The sequence below is a fragment of the Lissotriton helveticus genome, chromosome 2_1 (genome assembly GCF_964261635.1).
Source record: "Lissotriton helveticus chromosome 2_1, aLisHel1.1, whole genome shotgun sequence".
Classification (NCBI taxonomy): domain Eukaryota; kingdom Metazoa; phylum Chordata; class Amphibia; order Caudata; family Salamandridae; genus Lissotriton; species Lissotriton helveticus.
Genome location: NC_136059.1, coordinates 1,250,097,106 through 1,250,111,853, shown reverse-complemented (window position 1 = coordinate 1,250,111,853; position 14,748 = coordinate 1,250,097,106).

Genomic DNA, 14,748 nt, shown 5'->3' with positions numbered 1-14,748 from the left:
ACCTCTAGATCTTGATGGCACAATCATGACCGTTAGAAGGGTGGGCTGGTTAGGTCCCCTACAAAAAGACATTGCCGGCGACCTGGTTCTAATAAGATTTAGAAGTAGACTAATTGTTCCTTACCTCCAAACTTTGCATCCCGGAGAAGGTGACGGCCCTATATCCATCTGGGATCTACATGCTTTTTATCCGAGCATGGCATTCATCCCTCGACTAAGATCAAAGGCAGAGACAATTTACTCGAGGGGTAAAAGCATCTGCGCACTGAGTGGTAGTGGCCTTTTCGCCTTCAATCATCCCGTAACAATGCACATTGGCCACAAGTATGGAAAACTATGAATTGTCTTATGGAACTAAGGAACTTATTCCCACAGTTTGGACCAATGTTTTATTTTTTATTTTTTATCTTTTAGATATTTTCTGTATGTAAGTTTTCTATGACTGTTTTTAACTGTACGCTTTTATGATTTTAAAACTAAAATCGAATAAAGCTAAGAATTGATTGATTGATTGATTGATTGTACTTATTATTTATTTGTTCTTTTCTTGAAAATTCCATAGAAACGATTTGAGATAATAAAAAAAACAAGTGACCGGAAAGTGCAACTGCTCATAAATCATTTAGCCGAATCAGATCTGCAGACATATTGCGAATAGAGAGAAATATTTGGATACGATGGTCTTTTCCTTGGAATACAACACTTAATGTACAAAGTACACAAGTACAAAGCAAGGGACAGCACATACGACTGACTGCTTTATAGATGACCAGCTGAAGGTATCCTCTTAACAGTTGCACAAAATATTTAATGGCCTTATGAGGTATATTTGAGTCACATCTAGAGTAGCAACAACACCAGAATCCACATTTATTTTGGTGAAGCTCTACAAAATACTTGTGTCTATAAAGGCATCTTGGAGTTTGTAAAGTACTACTCCTGTGGAATTCTCGGATGACTTTGTGAGTTGGCCCCAAAACATCGCACATGGGAATATTTATGGACTATTTATATAAGAACTAGTGCAGGCAGTAAGAACAGTGGCCTCTTAGTACTTTTACTAATATGGGGTTTATTTATTTATTTAACATGTTTTATATAGCGCTCCCTGGACCCGGGGATATCAAGGCGCTTTACATGAGTTTTCATTGTAGTATAGAAAATATATACAATGAGGTAGTATTCAGAACCCAATGCAGAACGGCAGAAAGCAATCTAAATATTACACAATTTAAACAAACAGATTGCCAAAGGGTTAGAAATAATCAAGAGAGATTAGGCTAGAGAGAGAGGAAGGGATGTAAAAGAGGGGGAGGGGCATGGGAATGGGGAGAGGCAAGGGAGGGGGAAAGTTAAGGCGATCTTAGACAGCTATACATAGATAAACAAATTGCATGTAACAGGATTACAATGAGGTAGTATTCAAAGTCCAACAAAAGGTAAAAAAAAATAACAGCTCTAGTTTAACACCGTCACAATCCATGAGTTACAAAGGGTAGCCACAAGTCCAGAGAGAATTAGCCTAGCGTAGGAGGGAAAGCATTGAGAAGAGGGGGAAGGGGAAGTGAATAAGGGGAGGCTGAGGGGGGTGGGACGGAGGGACGGGCAGGTCCTGTAGGAAAATGCTGGAGGGGGGAGTTAGAGGGCGGAGGAAGATGACGGAGGGGGAGGACAGCAGTAGGAGGTAAGGGTGGAAAGAGTGCCCAGGGGCAGATTTAAGGACCCCAGTATTTGTTCAGCAGGAGGAGTTTGAGGTCTTTTTAGGTTTCGCCTGTCGAAAGCTGCGCACCGCACAGCTTTTCGGCGCAGGCGAAATCTAATGTTTACCGTATGTGTGTGTTGTCCCACCCTCTCTTTCCATTGGCTAGATCCATAAATGGAGGCTAGCCATTGGAAGAGAGATCTGCTCGTCATTCTGCGAGCAGATTTGTGGGCGTTCCCGCGATTTTTACTCATCCCACCCCCTTGCGCTCGTCATGCGGCGGTGGGCGGTTGTTTATTTATTTATTTTTTCAAGCTTTGTTTTCGCCATTTTTAAAGTGTCGTTTTCAGGGGTGGGTTGCACGATGTCCCGCTCTCCGTTCCTGCCCCCCCTCCCGCTGTCCGTGTGCCCGTTCCTGCCCCCCCTCCTGCTGTTCGTGTGCCCGTTCCCGCCCCCCTCCCGCTGTCCGTTCCCGCCACCCCTCCCGCTGCTTGTTCCTCTTTGCCACTGCCTTCCGTTTATGTATATACATTTGAAGTAGTAGTACTATTGTTGCTACGCATGGCACAGTTACCCCTTGACTGCTCCCGCCTTCTAACGGTCTTGATGATCCATTTTGTTATAAAATGTATCTGATGTCTTAGTAGAAATGCGGTGTTTGTAAACTGTAAGGGTGAGGCTCCATATGTGGCTGGTCGACTAAGGCAAGGTGACGTCATTTCCGGATGCAGCCTCTGCAGGGGAAGTGTGGTCGCTTGGGCACAACACCGGCGCAAGTTCATTTTGCCACAGCTGACATGACTTTCCAGTTCAGACCAGCCTCATAATAGCTTCAGAAGCTCTGCCAATAGCAGCACGTGGTGCTGACAATATTAATTAATGCTCGTCATCGTGAGCAAACAGTGCGCCATGATGTAATGGATCATGTAAAGGAAACATTTGATGTGCGCATAGCATGTGTAAGTGGTTTCAAGCAAGTATTAAGAGGGACGAACTGTGCCGACCTTGATAAATTATTTTGGCTGGCACATATTTCGCCCCGTAAGAGTGCAGTGCTTACAACCACGTACATCTTGCTGTTTTTGCCTAAAATGTGGGCTCCGCTTTCTTTTCAGCACTGTACTTAAATAGAACTATACTGCTGTCCCTTCCCCTGTTTTTTAATTTTTTTTTATTATTAATGTTTCAAAACGGGTGGGTGTGGGGGGGGGGCACGGTGGCTTTTCTGCTTTACATCTGCAAAGTGTAACTAGGTTGCAAGTTTGTCGAATGAGAGCTAAACCTGGTGATCAAAAATCGTGTTTTAATAAAGATGAGGACCTAGTAATTTCAGTCAATTGGGGGTTTTTTTTTTATAGGTAGGCAAGATATTCAGTTGCTTGAAGAACATTTGCACGAGTTCCTAATTGTGTAACCTTGATTAATAATGGGTTCTACATTCTGATTTGGCATGTCCATATTATTTCGTGGTGTAATAAAAAGGAAAGGAATTCATGCTACTGAAATTGTTGCAGAGTGCTGAGGAACATATCTAAAAGTAAGTGCCTCATTGTTTGAGACGCATTATATAGCACATACAGGGTGGGTTGAAAGGTAACCATGCATGTTAAGGTTAGCATGTAGTCCAATCATGATGAAAGAGTGCAGGCTTTATAAGTTTATTGACAAGTATGATTTTTTGTCCATATCCTTCTCCTCTTATGTGCTAGATTGTACTGACTTGTGAAGACTAACTTTTTTTTATTTATTTTTTTACAATTAACAGTTAAATATGTTTACATGTTTTATAGAAAGGTTATAGAGCTGGGAAAATCATGCAATTTCCTATTACACTGGTTAGACTTTTTAGTTTCAGTGGGCCTTGTTCTTAATTGTTTTCCACACCGTATTTATATAATTATGCATATGTATTTATTTGTACCATAGGCATCATGTGGCTAAAAAGCAACTTTACAATGCTGAGTGTCACTAGGCGACTGATAAATGGTCCCAAAGGGCAGGTTCCGAGTATGTTTGATCCACACAGACTCCCTTTGTCACTCAGCATTAATCGAGCCCGATTCTGTGATCTGGGCGGGGTTCAAGCAATTCTACATACCCTCTGTTTCTTCTGTCCGTTTTGTTAGACATGAGGTTCTGACTCGAAGAAGAAAGGGAATAACACTTTTCAGAGTGACTAGGGAGGGCTAGGGAGTGCTAGGGAGTGCAGAGTGACTAGGGAGTGCTAGGGAGTGCAGAGTGACTAGGGAGTGCTAGGGAGTGCAGAGTGACTAGGGAGTGCTATGGAGTGCTAGGGACTGCAGAGTGACTGCAGAGATTAAGCTAATGGCAATGTAAATGAAAATGCCATTTATTTATCTGTTTTCAAAACCAACACATAAATACAAATTTTGTCATTTACAATGCCAATATCTCCAACTTTTCCAAAGGCGAAACCATTGCATTGTAAATGCTTGTTTGAAGCTAGCGTGAGAGGGGTTGCAACGAAGATCTTCGGGGAGGGAGTTCCAAATGTTTCAGGTGATTCACAAAGGCAAAAAAGAGTAAGGAAAAAAGTACTCCATTAGTGCTAAGTCCCATACTCATAAAAAGTTTAGTGAAATTGTTCCACCATATTTTAAAAGATTAAGTTATGCATTCGAAGGATTTCAAGTGTTTTTACACACGTTCCTTTCCTTGTTTAAATGAGTAACATATAGAGTCGATCGGGGTTTATATAGCACCATCGTACGAAATATAACCAATTAACTATGTGTTTTGTGTGGTATTAAGGCTTTACAGATTAATGAGTTTGTCGGTCTGAAGTTCTGCTCCAACATTACTAGAAAGGACAAAGAAATATGTGCGAAGGAAGCGGTGGCAATCCTGTGAGTATTCTTTTTGAAGAGTTAGAGCAGTGATGGTTGTGGAGTTTAATTGGCGGCATTTAATATCTAATGTGACAGCATATAATGTACTAAAAAAACGTATATGTTTTCAGGTGTTTGTATCTCTTTCTTTGAGACGTTTATTTGTTGAGTTTTCATAATATTTATTAGTCGTTATGGGTCACACTGCACATTTTAGTTTCCATCATACATAAACAAGATGAAACATGAACATTTATTTACAAAAAATAAACACTTCCATCTCTCTGGAAAATGTGGTACTTCGTGTTCTTGACCGCATCCAGTCCTCTCTTACTCAAATATTCGATATGTTAAAGATAAAAAACACCTATTGGGTAATCTACAATTGCATTCATTTGGATTACTTGCTGCAGGCGAAATGACCAAGGAGAGTGTTTATGGTCGTAAGGGAGGGGTGGTCATTCCTCATCTTATAAGATATATGTGTGAGTTGTGGGTGTGTGGAGAGTATAGAGAGGGGAGGAGATAATCACACAAGATGGAGGGCTGTGATTGTAAACAAAGTGGTAGAACGAAGGGAGAAGATTAACCCCTTCCCTGCGGCGGTTTTCCGCCATGGTGCGGGGACGTAATTAGGGGGCATAACCCTTAGGGTGCTCACGACGGCCCCCGGCTGTCCTATGTCACGCTGGGCATGTGAGCAGGATGGCCGGGGGCCGTCCGAACTCCCCCAACTAATTAATTCTCCAGCGCAGGTGCGGAATTTGCGCTGCGCTGGGGAATCGGCAGTGTGCAGACAGTAATTCCGCCACGGTGCGGGGATGTAATTAGGGGGCATAACGCCTTGCGTGCTCAGGGCGGTCCCTGGCTGTCCTACATCACGCTGGGCGTGTGCGCAGGACGGCGGGGGGCCATCCGAACTCCGTCCACAAATTCATTCTCCAGCGCAGGCGCGGAATTCGTGCCGCCCTGGGGAATCGGCGGTGTTCGGAAAGGGGGCAAGAGTGATGGGGAAGCACTAGCGGCATATTTACAAGGATTTAACGCTGCGGTAGCGTCATTTTTGTTATGCTACGGCTGCTTTTTCTATCGCCATATTTACAAAGTGTTGCAAAGCCCCTTTAGCGATATTTTCACACTGCGACAATTTTTTACAACGCCATTTCCATTAGCGTGACTTACCGAAAATGACATTCAAGGTAGGTATTCCCACTGTAAAACACCAGCAAAACACACAACGCAGTATGTACAAGAATTTCCTTGTATGTTGCTAAAAATTAAAAACTGCCAATAAGTCCCATTAGGAGCAGTTTTTTACTGCTAGGAATTACCTGGTCTTGAAAAGGACGCTAATACACTTTTATAAAAGTAGAGCACTCTCAAATCATCCTTAGCAAGCTCAACTACGTCAGGGATCTTCTGCTATTGCAGCTAGGAGCACTAAGGAGACCACCCTCAGCACCTCCACAGAGGCAACGCTGGAGAAGGGAGCGGACATACTGTCAGAGGATCCCCCTCATTTACCTCAGGGAAGAGGAGGTCATAGCCAATTACAGGCTCAAGAGTGGGTCCATTTTTCACCTCCTGAACCTGATAGCACCATGTCTGCAGCCCACTTCCCAGCACTACACCAACATACTTCCGCAGACCAAGCTACTTGCTGTCCTCCACATGCTGGCATCAGGAACTTTTCAACCCACCACCGCCAGAGTGGCAGGAGTATCAAAGGCAACCTTTTCCAGGTCCCTCCCCACTGTCCTGTATGCCATTATAAGTCTTTACTTCCTCAACACTGTGCAAGAACAACTGGACAACTAGCATGTTTTTTATGCCATTGCTGGCTTCCCGCATGTGTTGGGAGCAATGCACTGTGCCCATGTTCAACCTGTGCCTCCTGCAGTAACTACACACAGGAAGCACACCTACTCCATGAATGTGCAGAGAATTGTGGACATCTGGGACTCTTCATCAACGTACTAGCAAAGTACCCTGGCAGTGTGCACGACTCATACATCGTCCAACAATCTACCAGCGTTTCCAGAATGGGACCTATGGGAATGGATTGCTTGTTGGTAAGTACAACTCTAAAACACAACAGGCCATAAGGCACTCAATCATGTAGGAAAACAATGTCAAATTGGTCATTTTTTGAATTCTACTCTGCATACATAGTTGCTGTGGCACCATTTATCTGCAAACATATAAAGCTAAAGTACAACATATAGTTAATACGTTGACACTCACTAAGCCAGTATGGCCCACATAAACCAGTCTAATGGGATGAGGGACTGTCATCTATCATGATGCTATGGTGGAGCATATGCCCATTTCATGTCAACCTGGTAATGTAAAAGATGTCTGCAGAACATTGCAAAGTGGTACCACCCCCTTTTGTACCACTGCAGAACATTGCAAGGCATACTAGGTATGAAGTATGGCAGGCCACTACAAAGGTCATCACACAGTGTACAATAGTCACTATTGTATACCATGGACAATGTGCTATCCCTTCCCAGTCAAGAATAATGTAGGCCACAACATGATTACACACATCCAATTTACACGGACCATGTGATAGAGTGCATGTGGTGTGCCACCCTACGGAATTACAAACGTGGATACATAAGCCTAGGGCTCATTCTCATCTAGTCTATGATTAGGACCAGTAATCTGTAGCGCACATTGTAAGAGGGAGAACCAGAGATTTCATGACAATGTTTTTGGAATCTATAATACCTAACCGAACGTTATGTCCAGACAACAAGGTGACACATGCACAATGGTTCAACTGTGGCTTCTTGTTTTTCCAAAAACACAATAGTGTCATTAATTGAACATAGAATAGCATGGATGTTGTGCATGTCAAAGAAAATCACATACCACCACTTCACTTTGTATGCAGGTTAGATCAGCCTTTTCCACAATCATCGTTGTGCAGTGGCATAAAATAACTTGTGGATCCATGTGCACATCTACTTCTTTTCTAAAACACTCAAGTAACAATACATCATTATGATCAGGTACAAACAGACATTGAGAAAGCAAGGCATTTCCTGTGTAAACTCTGTATACCACAAGTCATTACCATGGCCAAGAGGAGAGATGACATAACGCACTTCTGTGAGATTGCAAAACATGGACATACAGTAGTACTGCAATAGTTACTCTCAACAATGCAGCAGTACATCCTAAATCAAAGATACACATCATATCCAATGTGCACAACATGTAAAGAATTGTGGTGACTGAATCACCACAGCTCTCATCCAATGGGCAAGACTGTGCAACAAGGTGCCCCCTCATACACACACCACATCCCCTATCATAGCTAACAACTAACGTTTCCAAGGGCATATTGTGAGTGTTATAGAGCAAATCTGCACTGCTAATGCCAGTGCAGACACACAATAAATAGATCCCAATTACGGTCAAAGCTATGGCCTACACTGCCCCCAAAGTGTCTTGCATGGCAGTGCACACAGTCTACTTGTGCAAAGGTTCTGTTCAACCTCACAGCACATCTACTAACTTCTGTATAGTGTCCCCACAGTGGACACTGTGCACCACCATGTGTGGATGAACATCTCACAGGTTAACATACATTCACTTTCATGTCCATGCCTCACATATAGAAACATGTAGAAGCATTAAAAAATTGCAACACAAACGTGTGCCAGAAGAAAGAAACTTCTACAGTTACTGCCATGTGTCATGTGATTGTAAGGATGAGGATTCACAATTTGGAATGGTACCCATATAGCCACACAAGCAAAGCTTGTTAGACAACTACCTAAGAAATTTTAAAGTGCGCGTTGCCATTGGTGACTAATCAAATCCTACAAGGCATTGGCATTTAGCTGAATCTCAAGAAATGGAGGTATCAAAGGGAACAACGCATATGCCTGTGTAGTAATGTGTAAGCTATTACCAATTGACACTTGTATTTATTTGATGCTGTTTCATGGCATGTACATGATCGTGAGCAAGGTGAATGTAGAAAGCTGGACACTGGACACAATGGTGACTAATGTACTTCTCACCCACATCATGAATGCAGACTAATGTAACACTTTTTACCAGCTGACCAAGGGTATGCACTGATGCCTTGGGTGATGGCACCACTCAAGAATCCACCAACCAAGGCACAGATGGCCTACAATGTAGCTGTGGCTGCACCAGGTCAATTGTGGAACATACTTTTGGTGTCCTCAAGCCCCATTTTCGTTGTCTGGATGTATCTGGCGGATGAATGCTATACTCCCCACACCTGATCAGCAAAATTATTCTTGTATGGTGTATCCTCTACAACATACGTGTACAGACAAATGTACCATTGCCAGAAGACAATGTTGATCCAGAAAATCCAGAGGACGGAGAGAAAGAAGAAGAGGAGCCAAAGCAACCTGCTAGTACAGTAGCAGCAACACGGCGGAGGGGTGCAATCATCTCAAATTTCTTTACAGACTGACATATTAATTAAATCATAACATCAAAATGTAGTAAATTGATGAATATGAGTATGTATATAAATAAACATTCACAAACATTTTATTTTGTAAGCATTGTTATAATATTTGCACATTACACTTCTGGCATACTGTTGTTGATCCACTCATGTCTTTTGCACAGGCCAATCATCTAGCAGAGTACACGATACTAGTTATAACTTAACCTGGTATTAGAAAAACCGAAGTGCATGTCAACTACAAAATGCAGATGGGGCACCATTAGGAACTATTAATATCTTGGTATATTGTGCCCTATACAGCACCAGGTACATCACTGATTACAGTTTAGGAGTCCAGATATCGTGCATCCATTGCATAGGTGTATCTGGGGGCAGGCTGCTGTTCTCACTGCCAATGGTGTGTAACATTATCTTGGTGTGCTGCATCTTACATAAAATATGTGTGCGGACAAATGTTCCATGGCTACATGACAATAGTGACCAGCATCACCTGGAAGATGGGGAAGCTGAAGAAGAAAACGATAATGTAGCAAGACCAACTGTTGCTGCAATACAGTTGAAGGACATCATTCACCAATTATTCACATAATGTCAGGTGTTGCAGATGATACTTCCACTAAACCTCACACGTGTCACTGTAACTATAGGTTGATAAATGTTTTGAAATGCAAACACTGTGTATGACTCATCTTTCCACACATTACTAAGCTTAAACTGCCATACAAAACTCAGCGCAAACACTGAAACTTAGGTTATTTATGTGATAACTGCGAAAGCCACAGCGTTCACTAAGTTGTACCTAGGCCAAATAGGATAACAATGCAATGATAACGTGTGGATGTCTTATGGCCACCATTATGAGTGTGCAATGGCACACAAATGTGGTAACAGGTGCTATCCTCATCACAGCACTCTTACTGTATGTTTCAATCCACAAAAAAACTGATGCAAGTCTTATGAGTAGAGTGTGTCAGGGATCCCAACAAGCATGCCCAATACATGCAAGGTGACATACAATTAATTACACCCTCAAAGTCAAATACAGTGTGGTTTGAAATTCCCCAAAACAAATTGTACCACAATGCAGATGCATCACCTAGACCGAAAATGTAAAACAACCAATTGAAACATTGATAGGTTAATGGATGTAATTCAGGTACTAGTTAGCAACTACATCTGTAAACATATCCATATATTTCCCTGCATAGTTAAACACAAATAAGAGCATGAACTCCAAGGACATAGTCATGTCACATACTATTGCGTGTCACCAGGAATCTGCACAACACACATAAACACATACAAATTTCATATGGGTGTCATATCTTTCTATGCTACCATCTCCTCACACACCCATGCACATATGGGCCCACAAACATAATGGCACATCAGCAACTATTGCAACAGCATGCAGGACACAAATCTATATTTTCCCTATGTAAAAAGACATGTCTAATCTGTGAAAAATACTTTATTTACAAATGATACCGCCAATAGAACTGAACTTTTAGTGACGTTTTGGTGGCGATCTCCCCTTCTCCTGATTTACAAAGTGGTGTTAAGCCACTTAACATGGCTAAATGCTGCATTGAAATGTAGGCACGTGTACATTCTCCACTTAGTGTGAAAGGGAGGTGCAATGGGTGTTGCAGGGGGTCTTCCAATGCAAATTACATAACCTCATAATACTTCCCTAGATTTTCAAATCTGAGGCTGCGCAAAAAATATGTAATAGCTCTGAGAAGGAGGCTTAAGAAGGGTGATACAAGGATAAATCATTGCATTTTCCTTGTAGTTTGCTCTTACAATGTGTGATGCATGCTGCTGCACTCACTGGAACAGGAAATTGCCAGAATAGTTAGGGGTAATCTATGAGGAAAGGTTTGAGGGTGGTGGTGTGCAAAAATTGGTAACACTGCCCCCTGTCTTGTCTTAACATACAGGGATAAGCCATATATACCATATTTACTGTGCTGCCCTGTGCCTACCCTTGCGCTGGTTCAAACATTTCTGGGCAGTGCCAGCACAGGTACACTTATGCTATGTTGCAAGGGTGACTGCCCTGCATGAGTGTTTTTTTTTGTGCATGAAGAGACAACTTCCAGCACAATAATATCTAGAAAGGGGAATTGTCTTATACATGCAGAATGCAGCACACATGTAATGAGCAGAAACTCAGGAGAACTCAACCCATTACTCCTAGTTTTGCCTGTCTAACGTAGCCTTTCAGAGGTTTCAAAGTTGCCACATCCCCAGATGTGTAAATCTGGGGATGTGTCAAAACCTATGGATGTTCTGGCGGAACATCCAACCCAACACCAACTTCCCACCCCTTTGCTGTAGCGGACTGCTGTGGTAAGGGTAATATGAACAAGGTGCCGTTAATTCACGTTAAGTGGCTTAGTGCCACCCAGTAAATATGGGGATGGCTTTAACATCACCAGACAATGAAAGTGTAGATTGTGTACACCTTGTTATGAATTTTATCCGAAACACTTTTCTTATATTCAACTATGTTGCGTGCACTTACCTGTGCATATGTGTTAAATGCTAAAAGGGGCCTAGTGCCACACGGGCATGCATGTATAACAAACTAAAAACATCAATAACATAATCCAGTTGTGCCAAAGCCCAACTCTAGCCTGGCTGATGACGGCTGGTTAGCCAGAAACCGGTCAGGAGCTAATTTTTAAACGTTTTTTGAGCGGAAAGGTGTCGCAGGAGTTTGCAAGACTTGTAAAGACGTGAAATCCCTGATTGAGATAAGGAATTGCTCATCATTATACTTGAGGCTTGGCTCATCTTTTCATTGTTTACAAATCATTGGCCCCTGAAGAAGGGACAAGCAGTCCCGAAATGCATTGGGCTTTGGCACAACTGGATTATGTTATTGATGTTTTTCAGTTTGTAACACATGCATCATTATGATTTAATGACTTAATACAATTGCATGATCCATGGAAATAATTTTGAAAAGATAAAATAATAATGATTAAATGGAATATATGTATTTGAAAAACAATTTATGAATTGTAATAATTGTATGTAAATCAGATTAGATAGTAGTATGTACCACAAAAGCTGTGCACGAGTGAGACCAGGTAGCCCATGTGGCACTAGGCCCCTTTTGGCATTTAACATCACCAGCGCACAAACAAAAGTGACGCTCCGCTGGCGTTTGTGCCTTGTACGCATGCCCCCAAATTCTTGGCACAAGGAGTAAATGTTTGGTTGTCACATATGTGTGTGTCTCCCCCCCAAGACAGTGGTACACACCTTACTAGAATGGGGTAAGTACTTGCCACATATATCGGCACACATACAACATATGGAATACAGTACAACATGTAAAATTGCATGCATTGCCAATCAAACGGTGTGATGTATGGGGCAGCATGAATCTGTGAAGGATTTCATGTTGGGAGCCTAGTCACATATTTAGCCAATGACATTCGACCAAAGTAAGCCACATACACAACATATGTCACATATGTCACATGCCATTGCCACAGACTGTTGCCAGGCATGCAACAGCCACAAAAATGGTACAATTACAGTCCAAATTCCATTTATCACAGGGAGTGATGTAAGCATGTATCCTGTACCCAGGAATTGTTCTGTACATTTTCACTTTCACTTTTCCTCACAATGTTACTGTCCTTTGAGCTTTGTGGTTGTGTCTGGAGGTGTTTGCTGATTGTCATGTACAACACAACCTGCATTGAGGATGTTATGTGTGTTACTAGCTGTTGTAGTCAGCTAATTTGTGACAACACATTATACATCACATTATACATCATAAATCTGCTACATGATGGGACTCAAGGGGACATTGATGCCTTCAAGGACCCCCACACCACTGGTGAGTCCCTTGTTTGATCCTCAAATGTGTTTTTTTGTGATGACTGATCTTGGATAGTGTTGATCCCACACTGTGTGTGCATGACATGGATATTACCTCACCCACAATGAGGCATATTCATGAGACAATGTTGGAGCGTGGAGCTGCTGCAAAATTTGTTGCGCTGCACCACAATATTTTGTGACCATAGTGATGCCCCGTAGGTACTATGCCACGGGGGCACCCCTGCATTTTCCCAAGCACCGGTGTCATATTTAGCTACCTAGCGCCAACACGGGCACCCTTGCACCATAGTGCATTGGTGTAGGCAGCTAAATATGACACCGGTGCTTGGGAAAATGCATCAGTGCCCCGTATTATTGTAAATTCCTTTCTTCCATGCATTTTCCGAATGTTGTAGCACATCATCATCAGTATTGGCATGACTCCACACTCGACAATTCTGCTGCAAAAAATACCTCGGTATATGTTTATAAACAGATAATCAGTACTATGTCACCCATTGGGCCCATCCTTCAACATTACAAATGATGCTATAACCCGATGGTGCACCTACAGATCTGGAGTCTGTGTTTACTTGTCGCACCATGTACCGCAATGGGTGTAGTGCTCTGAAGTCAACAGCAACAGCCATTGATAACCCCTAGGCAAATATGCCTGCTTGGTAGTGTAGCATGTGCACATGGAAGCATTTGACCACAGTGGATGGCTAGACATTATTTACAACACATGATGTAGGCCATTGTGACTGAGGGAGTATGGTAACCTTGTGAAGTTCCTGTAGCACTATCACCTTGCCACAGGTCTATCTGACATCTGCCTCTGCATCTGTGTTTCACAGTGTAGAGACAGGCAACACAATACAAAAAGTGATGTTGGTGTTGTCCATGGCTGGGCTGGGGTGCCATGTACACACTGGCAGGCTATGGGGATCACTGAGGATTAGAGCATTACAGTTACACTGGTCAGTGACAGTGATTGATACAATGAGCATGTCTTAGACACATGCAGGGAAATGTTGTATACCTGATGGTTAGATGACTGGTCCACCCCGGACCTACAACAGGCTGGAATCGAGATTTGTATTATTGTACATTATAATAACATAACATGTGTATTTTTGTAAAGCGCACTTTCATCACTACGGGTATCTTGGCCCTGAATAACAGATGTTTGTTGTTACCCAACTCAATGGTACTCATTTTATCGACCTCAGATGGTTGAAAGGCTGAGTGGACCCGCCGGGATTTGAACCTGTGACCATGAGGTTGAACACAGGCCCCTGCAGTAGACGCATTAGTTCACTGAGCCATTAACCACCCTTCCCACCATTGCACCTTGTATTACTTCCCATGTGTGCAGTTTTATTTAGCAATGTGGGACGCCAAGCTGCCTTGTGACATACAAGTACTCATGCTTCTAGTAGATTAGTACAGGATGAACCCTGGAAATGTAGCTATGAAGACAAATCAGACTATGCAGTGCATTGTAGTTGGCAGATGAGTGACTTTTGTACAGTTGAAACACTTTGGCGCTTAGTTGTATGCCCCTACAACACCCAGTGCATCCTATAAGTATGAGGAAAAGTCATGACCTGGGGGCGCAAAGGGCCTGTAAATCAGTCTCCTTATATACGTTACCCTGGTGGACTCAGTCTGATTATATGTTTATGTCATTTTTTTCACTTAGTAGACCATCCACTGATGCTGTGGAGCTCTGCCATTGCTATGTGCTATTCCGTTCATTACACTAAAGGTCTGATTTAGTAGTTGTGAGTTGACATTGACTACACATGTGAGTGGTGCCACCAAGTTTCAAGTTGTAAAAAGTTGTAACAGACTGTTACCTTCCTGTTGTTGTAAACCTG